Here is a 16,509-nt window from a genome sequence, read left to right on the forward strand (position 1 = left end):
TCACTTCAACTCATACACCCTACCAAATAGTTCAAGGCAAATTAATATCTCTCACCTAAACCCCCTTCTCTCCCCCTCCTCACTTCACCTCTTCAAATCAATCTCTCTCAAACCTACGCATATTTTATGATCATGATTTAAGAACTGTACTTTTTTCTGTAAGATATGTTCATTTCAGGGCCTAGATGTTGGTCTACCCGACCCTCATCCCAACCCCCTCAAAGCTACAGACCCATTTCCTCTAAAACTACGCTCAGGTCCCGCTATACGTATGACCTAGCACCTTAACCCATCAAGGCGATGGGTCTCACTGACACGCTATATCGTACAAGGGTCGTAACGCAACTTGTAGAAGATGTAAACGGCCATCAAACCCATTGTGTTCGGGTGTGAGTCGGAGTGATTGCCAGTATGAATATGCATACATCTGATCTGTCTGTGCTAATGTAGTACAGTTTGAGAGTATGTATTGTATTCATTACTACTGAGAAGTTGACGAGGATGTGATGTAAAGGCAGGAGCAGCGTGCCAGGTAAGATCATCCTCAACGATAAATGTGCTCTGCTTTAAAGATTTACCACAACGGGCATGATTTCTGTGTCATGTTTCGAAGGTTAAATTTCAGTTTATGCTTTAAAGTTGTAAAATTGAGATAGTAGCCGTATGTCATACCACTGTGCAGGTTTCGCTTAACAGTAGCCATATGTTATGTTAAAACCTTGTATGGTTGTTCTTCGACTATTTTTCTTTACATTTCCGTATATATTATTTGTCTTCAAAGAGCGACCTTCATCTTAACCTTGCGTGCTTGTTTTTGAATAATACCTGTAATTAATTACCTATGTGACTTTAACAGTAACCAAAAACAATTACTCTTTCGTGCAGTTGCCCTACCTGGTCACATTTGTGTTCAGACAGTAGTCCTATTCGTAACCTTTGTCTTCAGACAGTTGTTCTACTCGTGACTTTTGTCTTCAGACAGTACTTTCACATTGTCACCTTTCTCAGGCCATAGCTTTACATTGTCACTTTTGTTTTCAAACAGTAGTTTTACATTGTCACCTTTCTCTTCAAACATTAGTTTTACATTGTCTCTACTCTCTTCAGGCAACACTTTTACATCGTCACTTTTCTCTTTAGACAATAGTCTTACATTGTCACTTTTCTCTTCAGGCAATAGTCTTACCTCGTCACCTTTGTCTAAACACGGTAGTTTTACATCGTCACCTTTGTCTTCAGTCGGTAGTTTTATGTATACATCGTTACTTTTCTCATCAGGCAGTAGTTTTACCTCGTTACCTTTGTTTTCAGACAGTAGTCCTACCTCGTCATCATGTCCTCAGACAGTAGTTATACATCGTCCCCTTGTCTTCAGACAGTATTTTTACCTTTGTCTTGAGATAGTGGTCTTATATTCATGTGATTATCTGTTATGTCTGTCCTCATCATGAGTCTTACACCTTTACCTTATGTAGCCGTCTCAGACAGCACTCGTACTTAACTGCCTTCAGTGATTGTCTTTACACAGCAATCTTACTTCATTACTTTGTATGGTTATCTTCATACAGTACGTTATTACTGATGGTGTAACTTCAGTTGTAAAACTCACCAATCGTTGTCTTACCTCACCTTTGTCTTCAGACAGTCGTTTTATATCTTTTCCTTTGTCTTCAGACAGAAGTCTTACCTCGTCACCTTTGTCTTCAGACAGTATTGTTACATCGTTACCTTGTAAGAGTGTCTTCAGACAGTAGTCTTACCTCGTCACTTTGCCTTCGTTTTACATCTTTACCTCTGTCTTCAGACAGAAGTCTTACCTTGTCACCTTTGTCTTCAGACAGTATTCTTGCATCTTTACCTTGTAGGAGTGTCTTCAGACAGTAGTGTTACATCGTGATATTTGTCTTCAGGCTGCAGTTTTACATCGTCACCTTTGTCAACAGACAATTTTGCATCGTTGCTTTTGTCTTCAGACAGTTGTCTTATGTTTATATAATTACTTGATATGTCTGTCTTCATTATGATTCTCACACCTTTAGATTGTATAGCCGTCTCAGACGGTAGGCGTGCTTAATTGCCTTCAGTGATTGTCTTTACACAGAGGTCTCATTTCATTACTTTGGTCGTTCACAGACAGTACGTTAAAACCGGTTGTGTAACTTCAATAATAAAACTCACCAACATTTCTGAGCGATGCACAAGACACTTGCACCTAGTACGTATACACCAAGAAGCTTCATCAACCTCTGAAGGTGACTGGCCAGTTACACTGGACATCTGACCCCGATTCCCACAGTCCGTCTGTGACATCGAACCGGGTCCGATGTCGCATCAATATCCTCGACGACTACGACACCACGACGTGTCAGACAAACAATACCACCGTGGCTTCGACTCATTTTGGTTTCATTACAGTGTAATAAGAAAATGGTTGGGTCGTCTTCACGCCGTCGAGCTGAGTTTGGCACATTTAATCCAGCAGTTATTAGATCCGAGTGAAGCACGGGCACATCTTTCCGAGGCGGCGTAAACGGTTTTTGTGACTGTAAGCCCACACAAGTCCACCGATATACTCGAAATTCAACCGCTCGATCACTGTTATGTTTAATGATATTTCTTTGGAACCTGTTTGGTGCTGACTTAAATGTCTGATGATACTTACCGGTACCTCCCAGTATCATATAATATTATTTCTCTAGACTAGTAGGTATCTTTCAAATTGCAAGGGGTGCGGTAGAGTAGTCAAATGGTTAAAGCGTTCGCTCATCACGCCGAAAACCCGGGTAGGATTTCCACTTAGGCACACTGTGTGAAGCCCTTTCTGGTGTTCCCCACCGTAATTTTGGTGGAATATTGCTAGTTAATGTGCCTTATCCACGTATAAGGCATATTTTGAATTATACCTATTTCTAGATGAGGCAGTTACTGGGAACATATCTTTCTAGACTAAAGCGAGTCATGCATTATGTTAATTTCGAAGAATCCTTACCGCGAAATGAGTAACTGGAATCCATTCTGAAATCAGATCACCTCAATATCTCCACTCTGGTCATCATATCTGAGTTGACTGAATCACGGTTATCACGATTTCAGCTCTTCTCGAAATAACTGCAGCACGGAGATTCCCAATTACCCATTGTCTCGACGTTACTGTTATGTCATCTTTCAGGTAGTGGCTTACACAAATAAATCATTGATATTCAGTTTGTTTGTTGGTCGTTTAACACAGCCCTCAGCAATATCCCAACTATATGGCAGTGATCTTTAATTGGTCTTCAAAAGACAATCCAGTGATCAACATCATGAGCATGATCACCTTGAGCTTTAATTGAAACCTAACAACACGAATGAATTATATATATTAAAGATAAAAACGACACTTATAGTTTAGTATTTGTTTCAAATCGGTACGGCAAAAATAATTTCATATTAATGTAGAAATATTAACACGCAGTAATCATCTTCGGCAGCCATAGATTGTCCAAACAACAGGCTACCTTGAGTAGAGGGACACAGAATTAGTCTTCGCCAGTAATCAGCAGTGGTGACAGAATGATCATCTCGATTATTTGCCGATACAAGTTCGCTGAGCGTATGAGACAAATAGTGGGGAACATTAAAAGAACGAATCACCAATGGTACGAGGTGTTCGCGAAAAGGTCTTCAATAGTCGCCCCAGGTAAGCATATCTTTGGGATCGACTGTTGAGAGTTGTTTCTTAAATGCCAGTATTTATTTGACGTGATCTTTACGTTAAAATCCGACCGGGTTATCAAACCTGTCGGCTCTTGGGTTTCACATATGTGGTGAATGTCTTTATTACCTTTCGGTGTGAAACTTTCTTCCACGCAGTGATTTAACTTTTAGTGTGTCCCAGGTAAGCATATCTTTGGGATCGCCTGTTGAGAGTTGTTTCTTAGATGCCAGTATTTATTTGACGTGATTTTTACATTAAAATTCGGCCGGGTTATCAAACCTGTCGGCTCTTGGGTTTCACATATGTGGTGAATGTCTTTATTACCTTTCGGTGTGAAACTTTCTTCCACGCAGTGATTTAACTTATAGTGTGTCCCAGGTAAGCATATCTTTGGGATCGCCTGTTGAGAGTTGTTTCTTAGATGCCAGTATTTATTTGACGTGATTTTTACATTAAAATCCGACCGGGTTATCAAACCTGTCGGCTCTTGGGTTTCACATATGTGGTGAATGTCTTTATTACCTTTCGGTGTGAAACTTTCTTCCACGCAGTGATTTAACTTTTAGTGTGTCCCAGGTAAGCATATCTTTGGGATCGCCTGTTGAGAGTTGTTTCTTAGATGCCAGTATTTATTTGACGTGATTTTTACATTAACATTCGGCCGGGTTATCAAACCTGTCGGCTCTTGGGTTTCACATATGTGGTGAATGTCTTTATTACCTTTCGGTGTGAAACTTTCTTCCACGCAGTGATTTAACTTTTAGTGTGTCCCAGGTAAGCATATCTTTGGGATCGCCTGTTGAGAGTTGTTTCTTAGATGCCAGTATTTATTTGACGTGATTTTTACATTAACATTCGGCCGGGTTATCAAACCTGTCGGCTCTTGGGTTTCACATATGTGGTGAATGTCTTTATTACCTTTCGGTGTGAAACTTTCTTCCACGCAGTGATTTAACTTTTAGTGTGTCCCAGGTAAGCATATCTTTGGGATCGCCTGTTGAGAGTTGTTTCTTAGATGCCAGTATTTATTTGACGTGATTTTTACATTAAAATCCGACCGGGTTATCAAACCTGTCGGCTCTTGGGTTTCACATATGTGGTGAATGTCTTCATTACCTTTCAGTGTGAAACTTTCTTTCACGCAGTGATTTAACTTATAGTGTGTCCAGTGTTCACAGCCACACTCGCTCGAATCCACCACATGGTCATAATACAACCTATATAACGCATAACCCGGACAGCTCCTATTCGCATAAAATCGTTCGGATTAGGAAATGCACAGTTTATATAATTAGGGGTCTGCTGTAAGATTAATTTTCACAAAAACGTATCCAACTATGTTCGTGTGGAATACGTATGGGTCTGGATTTACAGGGTCCGGTTTATCGGTGTTTCAGTTTATTTCAAACATGACTGTTTTCCAGGATTTGTGTAGAATAACTTGACCTGCATTCACCTCAGCTGTCTCGCGCTCTAATTGCCTCGTAACATGAGAGGACTACCAGTAGAAGTGAATGCCTGATTACCCAACTAAAGTGTCGCTCTCTATAATCTAAACCAGGCAGGCATGAAATCCGTGTCAAATCAGATTGACTTCAAGCTTAAAACTAAACCACGACAGTTAATGTATTTTCCAACACGTTTCACTTTTCAGCATTGATGTAGGTAAAGATATCTGTAGCAGATGTTATTTTTTCCACCATTTTTAGGGATAACTTTTACCCAAAAAATCTTTTAAGTTCCGGATACTGGATCAGAAAATATTCAATTTTGAAAAAGGTAAAAAACATTCAGTCTGATTAAATCTATAATTAAATCAAAATATTGCTCCATTACCTTTGAAGTTTTTTTTTAAGCTTTACGAAATGTTCTTGAGAGAATCTTCCCATGAAACTTCATCTTAAATGCATCATCATTTCTTGATCGTGCTGAATCTGAGATTTTGTAATTTATTTTTGTGAAATTATCCTTCTGTATCTTGGTTTGATGGTGCTTTGAACCAGTGTTTTATGTGTCACAGCTTGTTGGAATGGTGTGCAATGAAAACCCATAGATTCAAATTTCATAGCCATGTGTCTCCTTTGGTGAAACACGGGGGCTTGAGTATTATGAAAACTAACGCTCAGTTTTGGATGCATGCCATTTTCATAGAAGCTCATAACTTCTTTTGAACTGAAAAGTAAACCCGGTGAGGTGGGAGACTGAGGAAGATCTAGACTTGCTACATCCAGAGTTTCAACATTACAGAAATTGCTTAGAGAAGGAATAATAGGGCGGTTCGGTGACTGAGATATACAGACTAGGTGTTATTCTAACATAACCATTAATTAACTTTGAATCAAATCACGCGCATAGTGTTCTGTCACGTGTAGAGGACTGCGGAATGAGAGATCTTGGACATGGCGGCTGGAGAACATTTAATTTAATTAATTTAATGTATTTAAGGATACAGAGTACTTCGATATTGAAATATATACTGAAACTGACCAAATATTGAAACTTTCTCGGTTTCAAGATTAAGGAATAAGAAGAAGTTGACATTCAAGATTAACTCTAGCAGTTCCCTGGCGATATTAATGTTTCGTAGGTGAATCTCAAGAAAAGACTTGGAATGGACTCTGGGTCGTAAACCACCAATCTAAAAACACATCTTTATAGCCCAGAGGAACAGTAAAGTGAAATGTAGATCAGATGCAAATCGACATCACCTGGGATCAAGTTTATACCGCAAAAGAAAATTGATGCTCTCCGATACAGGCCAATTCACACAACGACATTTTTTTTCATGAACCGGAGTTATTGCTACAATGAACCTCTCTAAACCTCTGAGATCCAGAAACAGATACGTATAAAAGGACGTTCTGAATCAAACCTCTCCTTTATGAACTTTGTATTCAAATGAATAAAGTGATATCACCGTATGATCCTGTTTTCCTTACGACTGTTTGTGTAAGTCGAAAGCACCGTGATGACTCTTGAGATTAAAGATGACGCTCCTCTTAACGATAAGACCAAATGCAGCATATTGTTTCAAACATGTGGACAATCGTAATATTTATACAGATGATATTTACCAGTCCCCGATATTTAGACTTCATTCCCCTGCAGAATGCGTAATAATTGAGGAGATTGGTGTAAGTATAAACGAACACATACGTGTTTATGCGGGGAGATACAAGCTTGAGTAAACATCTGTTGAACACATAGCCATAAGCTAGCAGCCAGCTCTATGTATCGTGTGGTAAAAGGTCTCCTAGTTTACCTTGGCTTGTTTTCAAAGATTAAGCGATATACCTGCTCTCGTGTGAACGAACAGCCGACGACGCAGGTAAGGTTATTATGAAAACTGTTTGTTTCGAATATTTCTTCAGTTTCTTTTGATTTCTATAAATATTGTCATTAATTCCATTCTGATACGACAGACACCTTCTAAATATAATATGTGTGTGCGTGTGTCTATATAGCTATATGTATTACGAATATATTACTCGCGCACGCGCGCACGCGCGCACGCACACGCGCACAGATATATACACATGCGAGGTGCGAAGAAGCTACCGTTATAAAGACAAAGCCCGGCCCGGGCTTACACATAATTGTTGCTGAACAGGTCGGGCAAGCCCTCAGTACTATCTAAATAAATAGCTTTGCAACCCGTGAGACGTGCACGACAAACAACTCGCTTGCTAAACGCCTTACATGCCAGTTGTCGAGACAAGACATTGATGAATTTTCGACCGTAATTATTAGTAGTTTGGGAAATATCATGTGTTTACTTGAAACAGAAGTCACCAGTCTTGCCAGTAGTAAACGTATGTAACGTATATATTACACGGGACCACATCTGTCATTCGATTGGTGACCAGTACAGATGTGCATGTCTTGGAACCGTTCAATTTCAGTTACATTCAGCACAATGCCAACTGGTACTCTCGACCACTAATACCAGTGTCACAGTCGTGAGTGCATATACTCTCTAACCAAAATGACCGTTGGTGAAGAACCTACAGCCTAAGCTCCTGATATAGCTTGACAGTGGTCCGGACAACAGTATGTATACTCTCGAACCCAAGTAACCATCGGCGCAACCAGTACATATAGACTCTAACCAGAATGTACAGTTGAATTGACCTACTTCATTTACTCTTAAACCCGAGTGACCATTAGTAAGGCAATCAATACATATACTCTAAAACTACGTTTGTTTTACATGATTCATCACGAATCGTTCTGACAAATGTGTAACTGGAACCAGATTTACATTCAAATGAAATAAATGGAATAAAATCTTGTAGACGTATACACTACAATAACTGGAGAACATTAATCTGTCGGTTTGACGTCACGTAACGGTCGCCAGTCAATCAGTTGTCTAGCTGTATAGGAAAATTTAATCAACTCCATACAAGATGTGGGACATGATTCAGAAATACCCAGTGTAGATTGGATAGTGATAGATTGAGGTCGAAGTCTTGTGCTGTGTTTGATTATGTTTTTCTTAATCATCTCAATTTTATATCGATTTGTGAAAATAAAGTCAGAGGCTGATTTAAAATGGTAAGGAGTTGTTTGTTTTGATTGCATTTGACATTTCTTTATTTGTAAAACAATCTGGAATTAGCACGGAGATTCCTTCAAATGCCCTCATAGCTGCATTTAAGCATTTTGAATTCCCGTTGTACATTCTTTAACAGCGCCATGCACAACCTATCAAGCCTAGCTGGCAGGAAGGCCGCTCGTTACTGAAGTGACTAGCAGGCGATCGTATGTTACAGATGACAGCGATGAACCTCTTTGAAATGTTAACAGATAATTAAGTAGGTAGAATTACCAACAAGACTTTTAAATCCGCGATCTAAAGGTCACGGAGTTTTAGAAATATCGACATCGTGCTAAAGCGTCGTCTTCACTTCCAAACATATTATTCAATCTTTACACCAATCCATCACGAAAATGCTGTTAAATGTCTATCACGAGTTAAAACTATATATTGGTGATGTGTTAACATATACCATGCTGGCCGCTGAGATAATTAATTTTGGAGAGATGGTAAGAAAGTATTACACTTTATTGATAACAGTTTCTTTACTGTTTTATGGTGCGACGTGTCGGTAGAGGTTCTTGTACCATTTTCAAGCAGGTGAGATATTTAAGTCAGAAATTGTGGTTAAACTCACTTTGCATACAATTCCCAGATATTCCTCCCCCTTTTACTGTCTCGCGTCCCCTTTCCATATTTCCTCTTTGCCGTCCATATTTCTATATGTATACCAACAGCACCGGAGCTGTTCAGCGTGAACAGAGTGGCAGACATATGGACCTCTGTACAGGCCTAGAGTATACACACTCTCTCTCACTCTCTCGCATGACAGCGCTCCTTAGCCGACCCTCGGCGTTCGTGCGGATAGAGGGAGCCTCGGGGGGCTGGACGGATATTACCCCCATCAACTGTTGTATGAGGGGGAGAGAGAGCAATATTAGCCGGTCAGAGTATTCCTGCAGTTTCGTAATAACGGACTGACAGTGTTTGACTCTTACAATAGAAGCAAGTGTCTTTTTTCCGTGGAGGATATTTATACTGTGTTTCGTGCAAGTGTTCTATACAACTATACAACTTAGGAGCGCGGTGAAGAAGGATCTGTTCCTGATTGTGTCCGCCGGGACGCTTTAGTTTAAAGGAATATAACTTACTTTTGGGTTTTGTTCTTAAACACAAGGAATTTGTTCTTTAAACACGGTTTGGATGTCTGTGCAGTTGTATGTTTAGGAGGATTTCAAAGTTTAAAAGGATATCTTCGGAACGGATTAAAGTTTGAAAAAGTTTTGACTCACGGAATCGGCGTTGCTTTTTTGGGGCAAAAGTAAGTTCAGGGAATTTGATTTCTTGGATTGTATAAGAAATCTGGTGCTAAAGGTTCCTTGTTCAGTGGGATTACAAGTCCTATGCTGCGGCGTTACGAGGCAGATTGGTGGTGGCAAGTTAAGACAAAATCTATACTGCATTGAAAACGGAATCAGAGTGACACTTTTTGTATTATTTGCCCAGTGCGTGAAGTGGATGCACACAAGTTGCGAGAAAATTAAGCTTTGTTGTTTTTCCACCGTCCACATGTTGAATAAACAAGCAGTGTGAAGATAATTGAAGACGACACTTGAAATGTAATGGGGAACATCGACCGCCTTGTAACTACAGAACCCACACGTGAGTAGTCTGAATGACGGAAACCGGAAGTGAATGATAACGGATGGAATTGTGGGTATTCACAGGTATATTGAACGTCACCATTATCTACATCACGTGTGATCGATTAAAACGTGATAATTTATTTTAGATCTTCCAAAAGGTAAGTTAATTATCTTAGGTGTGCAGTGAAAATAATTTCAGCGTTGTTAGAGACGTTGCAATGTTGAGTATTTCTCTGAAATATGTGTAGTTATTCATGATAGTATTCAAATCAATTATAACATTTTCACCATAGTATAAATACACAGTTTCACATATCACACTACTCTTGAACGAGAAACGAAGGACTTTTTTCAAAAGGTGTCTTTTATCTTCGCATGTGCCTTCCTAATTTCAAGCTTTGTCCAATGTCAAGGTAATAAGCAGGTTTTCTGATTATTTGGTAATAAAAAAAATCGCTGTAACCCGCTGACACTTCCGTTAATGTCGAAAATGTCAAAAGGTTTATCTCAAGTGGGACTGGCATATAAGAATTCTTACTGCTTTGTTATTAACAGACGACCAAGCATCAAGAATGAGAAAATGAATGCAAGGTTTTTATGGTGAGGCCGGTACGTGTTGAAGCTCTGATCAGTCTAGGTTCCGGCAAGTCGGATTAATGGACGAAAAATATTCTTTTTTCCTTACTGTCAAGTTGTCAAGCTATCTTCCAGTTCGGCTATAAACACAGGACTTGTAGCATCACCCGTTACTTGACTGCGTTGCTAATCAAATATCAACCAAGCTTTCTCCAAGACTATGCCAGGCTGGAACTTGGTCTTCAGTCTGGGCGGAAATGTGTCGTTGCTTTTTTTTGTACGAGAAAAACCTTTCATTAACAAGGCCAATAGATTTAGGGGAAGACGTTGCAAATTGTGCCTTCCCTCAAACTTGCAATTATTTCTTCCCAATTACTTGGGACCTCCTTTGCGTTGTGATCTGATATAGTGTCAATATCTTCCGCATCAATTAATTAGACAGCGCTGTATGGTAAGACTGAGGTAGTGAGCTGGAAAATAGCTTCTCGGGTTATGGCCGTTTAGGAGGTATTGGATAGTCAAGTCGAGGTCTTTCTCCTTGGCGGTCGTCGATGATTACTTGGTTGTGTTGATGGTAAATACTGTGGTAAACATGTCCCCGTTGGTGATGCATGGGTGCCGTCCGATGTCAATAATGGTGTTAATGTCAGGGAGCCCAACACTGAGGCATAACATGCATGTATGTAGCGGTTGAAATTGATGACCTATGTCGGGAGCTGGATACTGGGAATAAGTGGGTCTCCTGATTTGGATCAGTTGGAAGGGATGAATAATGAACGCAGGACAGGGGTACCTTTCAGTGGGAGAATGTTATTTTATGCCGTTCAACGCAGTAACTGTCATTTTGCGTTGGTATATTAAAATCGATATAAAACACGAAAACCAGAGGTGGATAGCATGACCACTTTACCTAGGTGTTTATTTTGTGTTATTTCTAATCGTCTTGTTGGAATCGGGGACTGGGGTGTCTTTACTTATTCTTTCCATACCTTTACCTGGATGGAAGATGGAAGAAAGCCTTGGAGACTGTGTATTCTGCTTACGTTGCATGTATCACAGAAAATTTTAAGTGGTTGTAGGCTTCGTTGGAAATGTTGCACGCTATATCAGCAACCGTACACCAATCGAATCAGTCATTTACCTGTTGCGTTATACCAATAATGATACCAATTGATATGAACTTTGGACCCTGTAATTCCAGGAATCTCCTAATGCGGACCCTGCTATACGAAAGACTTTGTACTGCGATCCACTTATTCCAGAAACACCGTAATATGAGCCGCGTTATTCAAGACTGCGTAATACGGTCCTCGTCATTACATAAATCATTTCTACTGGACCCCGTTATTCTCGAAACCGATTAACACGGGTACTGTTATTTCTACAATCCCAGAAACCGAGCCGTTTTATTCCGGAAATGAGTATACCTGACATGGCAGTTTCTACATTATTCAAAAGTACATTTTGTCTTCCTTATGATCCTTTAAGCATGACATTTGTTAAAACGGACGAGTGCACTTTGATAGATATCTAGACACGGTTCAGCTGTACAAATCGATGGTGCATGGAGAGGAGTTCAGTAAGTTCACCCATACTGAGGGACCGTTCCGTTGCTTGAACCACAACCTTTTCTCATTCCGCTATGAGGAGCGAACGCTTTAATCACTAGGTCGTTACAGCTCTCTAAGTGTAACAAGCTGGGCATAGTTAAGAAGATGAATGCGAGTACTTAGTATCAGTAACATTGGTGCAAGACCGTGTAACTCTGACGTTAGTGAGACCAAGCCTTGTTCAAGAATTGTTATTGATGGTAATTGAGAGATCGGTATAACGAGCCTTGAACAGTACCTCAGTGACACCTCTGCGCGTAGGGCGTTTTCGGAGGAAAAGCTCATACCCACGCAGGATGTACACGTTAAATAAGTCTTAGAGCGGGTGAGTTTAGTTTTACGCCGCATATTCCAGCTATATCGCGGCCGTGTGAAAATGTACGAATTTGCAGCAGATAATCCAGTGATCAACAGCAGTAGCATCGATCTACGCAGTCGGGAAACGATGACGTGTCAACCAAGTAAACGAGTCTGACCATCCGATCCCCTTAGTCGCCTCTTTCCACAAGTATGGGTTACTTAAGATCAATCCTCACTCGACTCTTCATGAGTGTTTTTAGATGTTTTTCAGACGCAGGCTGTAGTCATGAAATACGTCCTGAAAACAAACTTCGAGTACGTGTATGGTACAGAGGTCATAATCAAGAGAAGCCTGTGGGTTCTGCCATAGGATACTGACGTGGTGAATGGATCAACCCTGTGCTCTGTTGTAGGAGACAACTGTACATACCAAAAGTGCACCAAGGTATGACAATAGAAAGGATCGACATGCAAAAGAAGGAGCTGTCAGGGTATCCATATATTAGGTATGGCCAGACTAAATAGTGTTTATATACCGAAGTATGACAGGAGAAGGTATTCATAGATCAGTGTGCGGCAATAAGGAATTTCCACATACCGAGGTGTAACTTGTATAACTATCTATTATAATAGCATCCATATTCCATTTAAGATACGAAGGTAGGGAGTATCAGTAAACCAAGGTATGACGATATACTTTCTGTGTACCAAGGTATGACGATAAATAGTTTCTGTGTACCAAGATATGACGATTAATAGTTTCTGTGTGCCAAGGTATGGCAAGAGAGAGTATCAACACACCAAGGTATGACACGAAATAGTACCCGTGTACCAAGGTACGACAAGATAGACTGTCAGCATGCCAACGTATGGTACTACAACGGTGTCGAGGCATGGCAACAGAGAGTATTCATATACCATGGTATGACGATAAGTACTACTCGTGTGCCAGTGTAGGACAACAGACTAGCAGTAGTATTAATAAAGAGAATCAGTATTCCAACGTATATTACGATAAATGGCATCTGTGTGACAAGAAATGACAATAGAGAGTTTCAGTATACCAAGGTATGACGATAAATAGTTTCCATGTGCGAATGGTATGACAAGGGGGAGTATCAGTATACCAAGGTATGACGATAAATAGTTTCCATGTGAGAAAGGTATGACAAGGGAGAGTATCAGTATACCAAGATATGACAGTAGAGATTATCAGTATACCGGGTATGACGATAAATAGCATTCGTATGCCAATGTATGACAAGAGAGAGAGTCCGAATACCAATTTATGACAACAGAGTATCGGTATACCAAAGTGTGACAGGTGAGAGTATCGGTATACCAAGGTATGACCAGAGAATATATACGTATACGAATGTATGACAAGAGAGAGTATCAATATACAAAGGTATGACAAGAATATCACTTTACCAATAACTTTGGATAACATCCGGGTTATGGCGTCCAGTAGAAACGAACGATGACCCGTTGAACGAAGACGCGAGTAGATCATGCCGATGTTGTCGGTGAAGTAGGCGGGGTGTGTGAGAGGCCGTTGATGTAGTGTTTGAAATTGATAGCTGGTGTTGAAATGTTAAAACTAAGTGTTCACGTGGGAACAAACATGGTGAAATATGGGTTGACTTGGAGTGAGCAAATCCACGTAATGTTTTTAAGAAGACCATACCAGAAATGCTGATAAGGAAACGTTGCCTTGCAAGAGATTAATGGGTGCGGCTGATTGAATGTTGTGTTACGCGTAATGAGAACTATCTTTTTTTTTAAAGAATAGATTCCAAAGAGCTTATGATGGTCGTTAAGGACGCTAAATAGTTTAGCTGTTCGACGTCGATTCATTGCGAACATTGACTGATTGGCTGATTGATTGTTGTTTAACGTCGCACTCAGCAATATTTTTTTGATGAGATAGGTGATATGTTTTTAAGATGTTGATGGATTGTGAAGTATTTCAAGTGACAGCCCTGCGTCACGTGCCATGGGATCAGTTCCTATCTCCGATCAGATGTAGACGTGCCAGTTCAACAGAAAGTGTTCTTCATCTTTTTTTGTCAGTATTGCAGAAGGGACCAATTCTTTCTGCATGTTGGAGTGTTGTAGTGTCCTCTTCCAGAGGGAGGCGGCGGGTTAACTTAGAGGTTAGAACTTTCGTTCGTCACGCCGATTCTCTACAATGCGTAAAGACCATTAGTGGTAAACTCACTCACTCTTTCTTTGACTGAGCGTTGTAACCATCTGACGAAGTTCCAGTGAGGTGGTGATGTTACGATGGACATGTAGTTAAATCTCGAAGTTATCTCTAACTTCTTTGAGCTTTTCTTGTTTCGTGAATTTAACTCGTTGAGTACAATGTGGCTTTGAGTATGCCTTGCAGTTTCTTTGTATTTTTTTTGTTTGGGGAAAAGATAATTTGCGTACATATTGAATTTGTCCTGGCGGGAATAGATACTCATCACATCAGTCACTGGACTGATCCAGACATGATAACATGCACGCCGATGCCATTCACCTAGAATATTATGTTCGACGTTAAACAACAACAAAACAAAAAGAACGTGCTGCGTGCGTACACCAGTTTAAACTGCATTATAAGCTCTCCACAATGCGTGTGTGTAAGTATCGGAGCAGGGATACGGTTAACGGTCCGACACGAATTTCACGAAATGGACCACATTACATCTATAAAAACAGGAAGGTGCAGAGGTGATACAGTCACAGTTGAAGACGTTAATTTTAAAAGGCATTAATGCATCTGTGTGGAGCTTGATGCCGAATGAGATTTTAATCGCTTTTTAATGGCCCCCTCGTCTCCTTATTTCGATGGAAAGGGATGTAGGGGGCGTTTAATAAACTGTTAAGAACCATGTACATGTGGGTTAGGAGTTAGGGTGTTCCTGTACATTTTACATGGCAGTATCGCTTGTTCATTTTGAACATCAACTTAAAGAAGTGCGTTTATAGTGCTCACTTCGACACGCGTTTATTGAGAGGGTCAGGGATGGTTTTAATTTACGAGGTTTCTTGTTTACTTTGAATTACCGCCTTTTAAGTTTTAACTTCTTTTTAATCGGATATTTAACATTTAAGTTTATACCTTCTTAAGTGCATCGTTACACAACAAACAAACAAACACTATGTCGCTAAGTAATCGTACACGCAACAGCTGCAAAATCGCTGATTTTCTGACCCTCTTGATACTGTACGTACTGATATTACGATTAGGATAGCGAACTTTGTAAATATAATTACATCCAAACAATTACCACACTTTACATTTTATTAATATAATGTGAACTAAGATTTCAAATTAGTGCAAGTAAGCAAACAAAACAGTTTCAAAAGGACAAAATACGTACTCTTTGCATTAGTATTTTTGACTGACTGACTGAATATTCCAGTAACATCACGGCGATTGGCACCAGAAATGGGCTTTACACATTGTACCTACGTGGGAATTCGGGCCTAGATTTTCGAAGCTCTCTTGGGGCTAAGACTGCCGTAAGTGCCATACATTAACATTAACTTACGACTCCCTTAGCTCTATGAATAACTTCGAAAACCCAGTCCAAGGTCTTCGGCGCGACGAGTCAACGCTTTAACCACTGGGCTACCCTGCCGTCCCCACTCTGTAGTAAAATTCAGACCAAACACGGTCTTCTTTCACAATCATCTCATAGGAATTTCAATGATTAAATCAGGACCATTTCCAGATCAACTAATTGTGCGGTTGAGGTGTTTACTGTAATTTGACGTCCTAAACACCAGTAAACGGTGTTGAAATGACTCCAAGGAATAAAGCGGAATTACTTATTCAGAGAAGCAAATTGCCCCAGTTTCCAAGATTCTGAGAGCGATGTTTCACAAAGAGAGTGACATGTTCCATTAACGGGGAAATTTGTTCTCCTGACTGAGCGAGGACTATCAGAACTGCAAACATGCAACCATACCGCCCCATCACATACAAGCCCATGTTTCCATTGTCACTTATAAACGAAAGGATTGCGGAGAAGCGTATTCAAGCTACGTTTATGTCGAGCACGCTTATACCGAATACACCCATGTATCGAACTGTTTTGTATCCGACTTTATTTATGTACAAACTACGGCTATAAGGAACTAAAA

At 40.1% G+C, this 16,509-nt stretch overlaps 1 protein-coding gene across 2 annotated transcripts in view; it reads left to right on the forward strand.

Moving 5' to 3' along the window:
* Positions 1–9,811: 9,811 nt before the first annotated feature.
* LOC137297246 (LHFPL tetraspan subfamily member 2a protein-like) overlaps positions 9,812–16,509 on the forward strand; it is a 112,962-nt gene continuing 106,264 nt past the window's right edge. Inside the window, exon 1 of one of the 2 annotated variants that reach the window (XM_067829270.1) lies at positions 9,812–9,899. The gene's annotated coding sequence lies outside the window, so the exon portion shown is untranslated. Of the gene's footprint in view, positions 9,900–9,970; positions 10,042–16,509 lie in introns of those variants that run through there. The other variant, XM_067829277.1, reaches the window with a different exon arrangement.

The sequence above is a fragment of the Haliotis asinina genome, chromosome 1, assembly GCF_037392515.1.
Source record: "Haliotis asinina isolate JCU_RB_2024 chromosome 1, JCU_Hal_asi_v2, whole genome shotgun sequence".
In the NCBI taxonomy this organism is placed as follows: Eukaryota; Metazoa; Mollusca; class Gastropoda; order Lepetellida; family Haliotidae; genus Haliotis; species Haliotis asinina.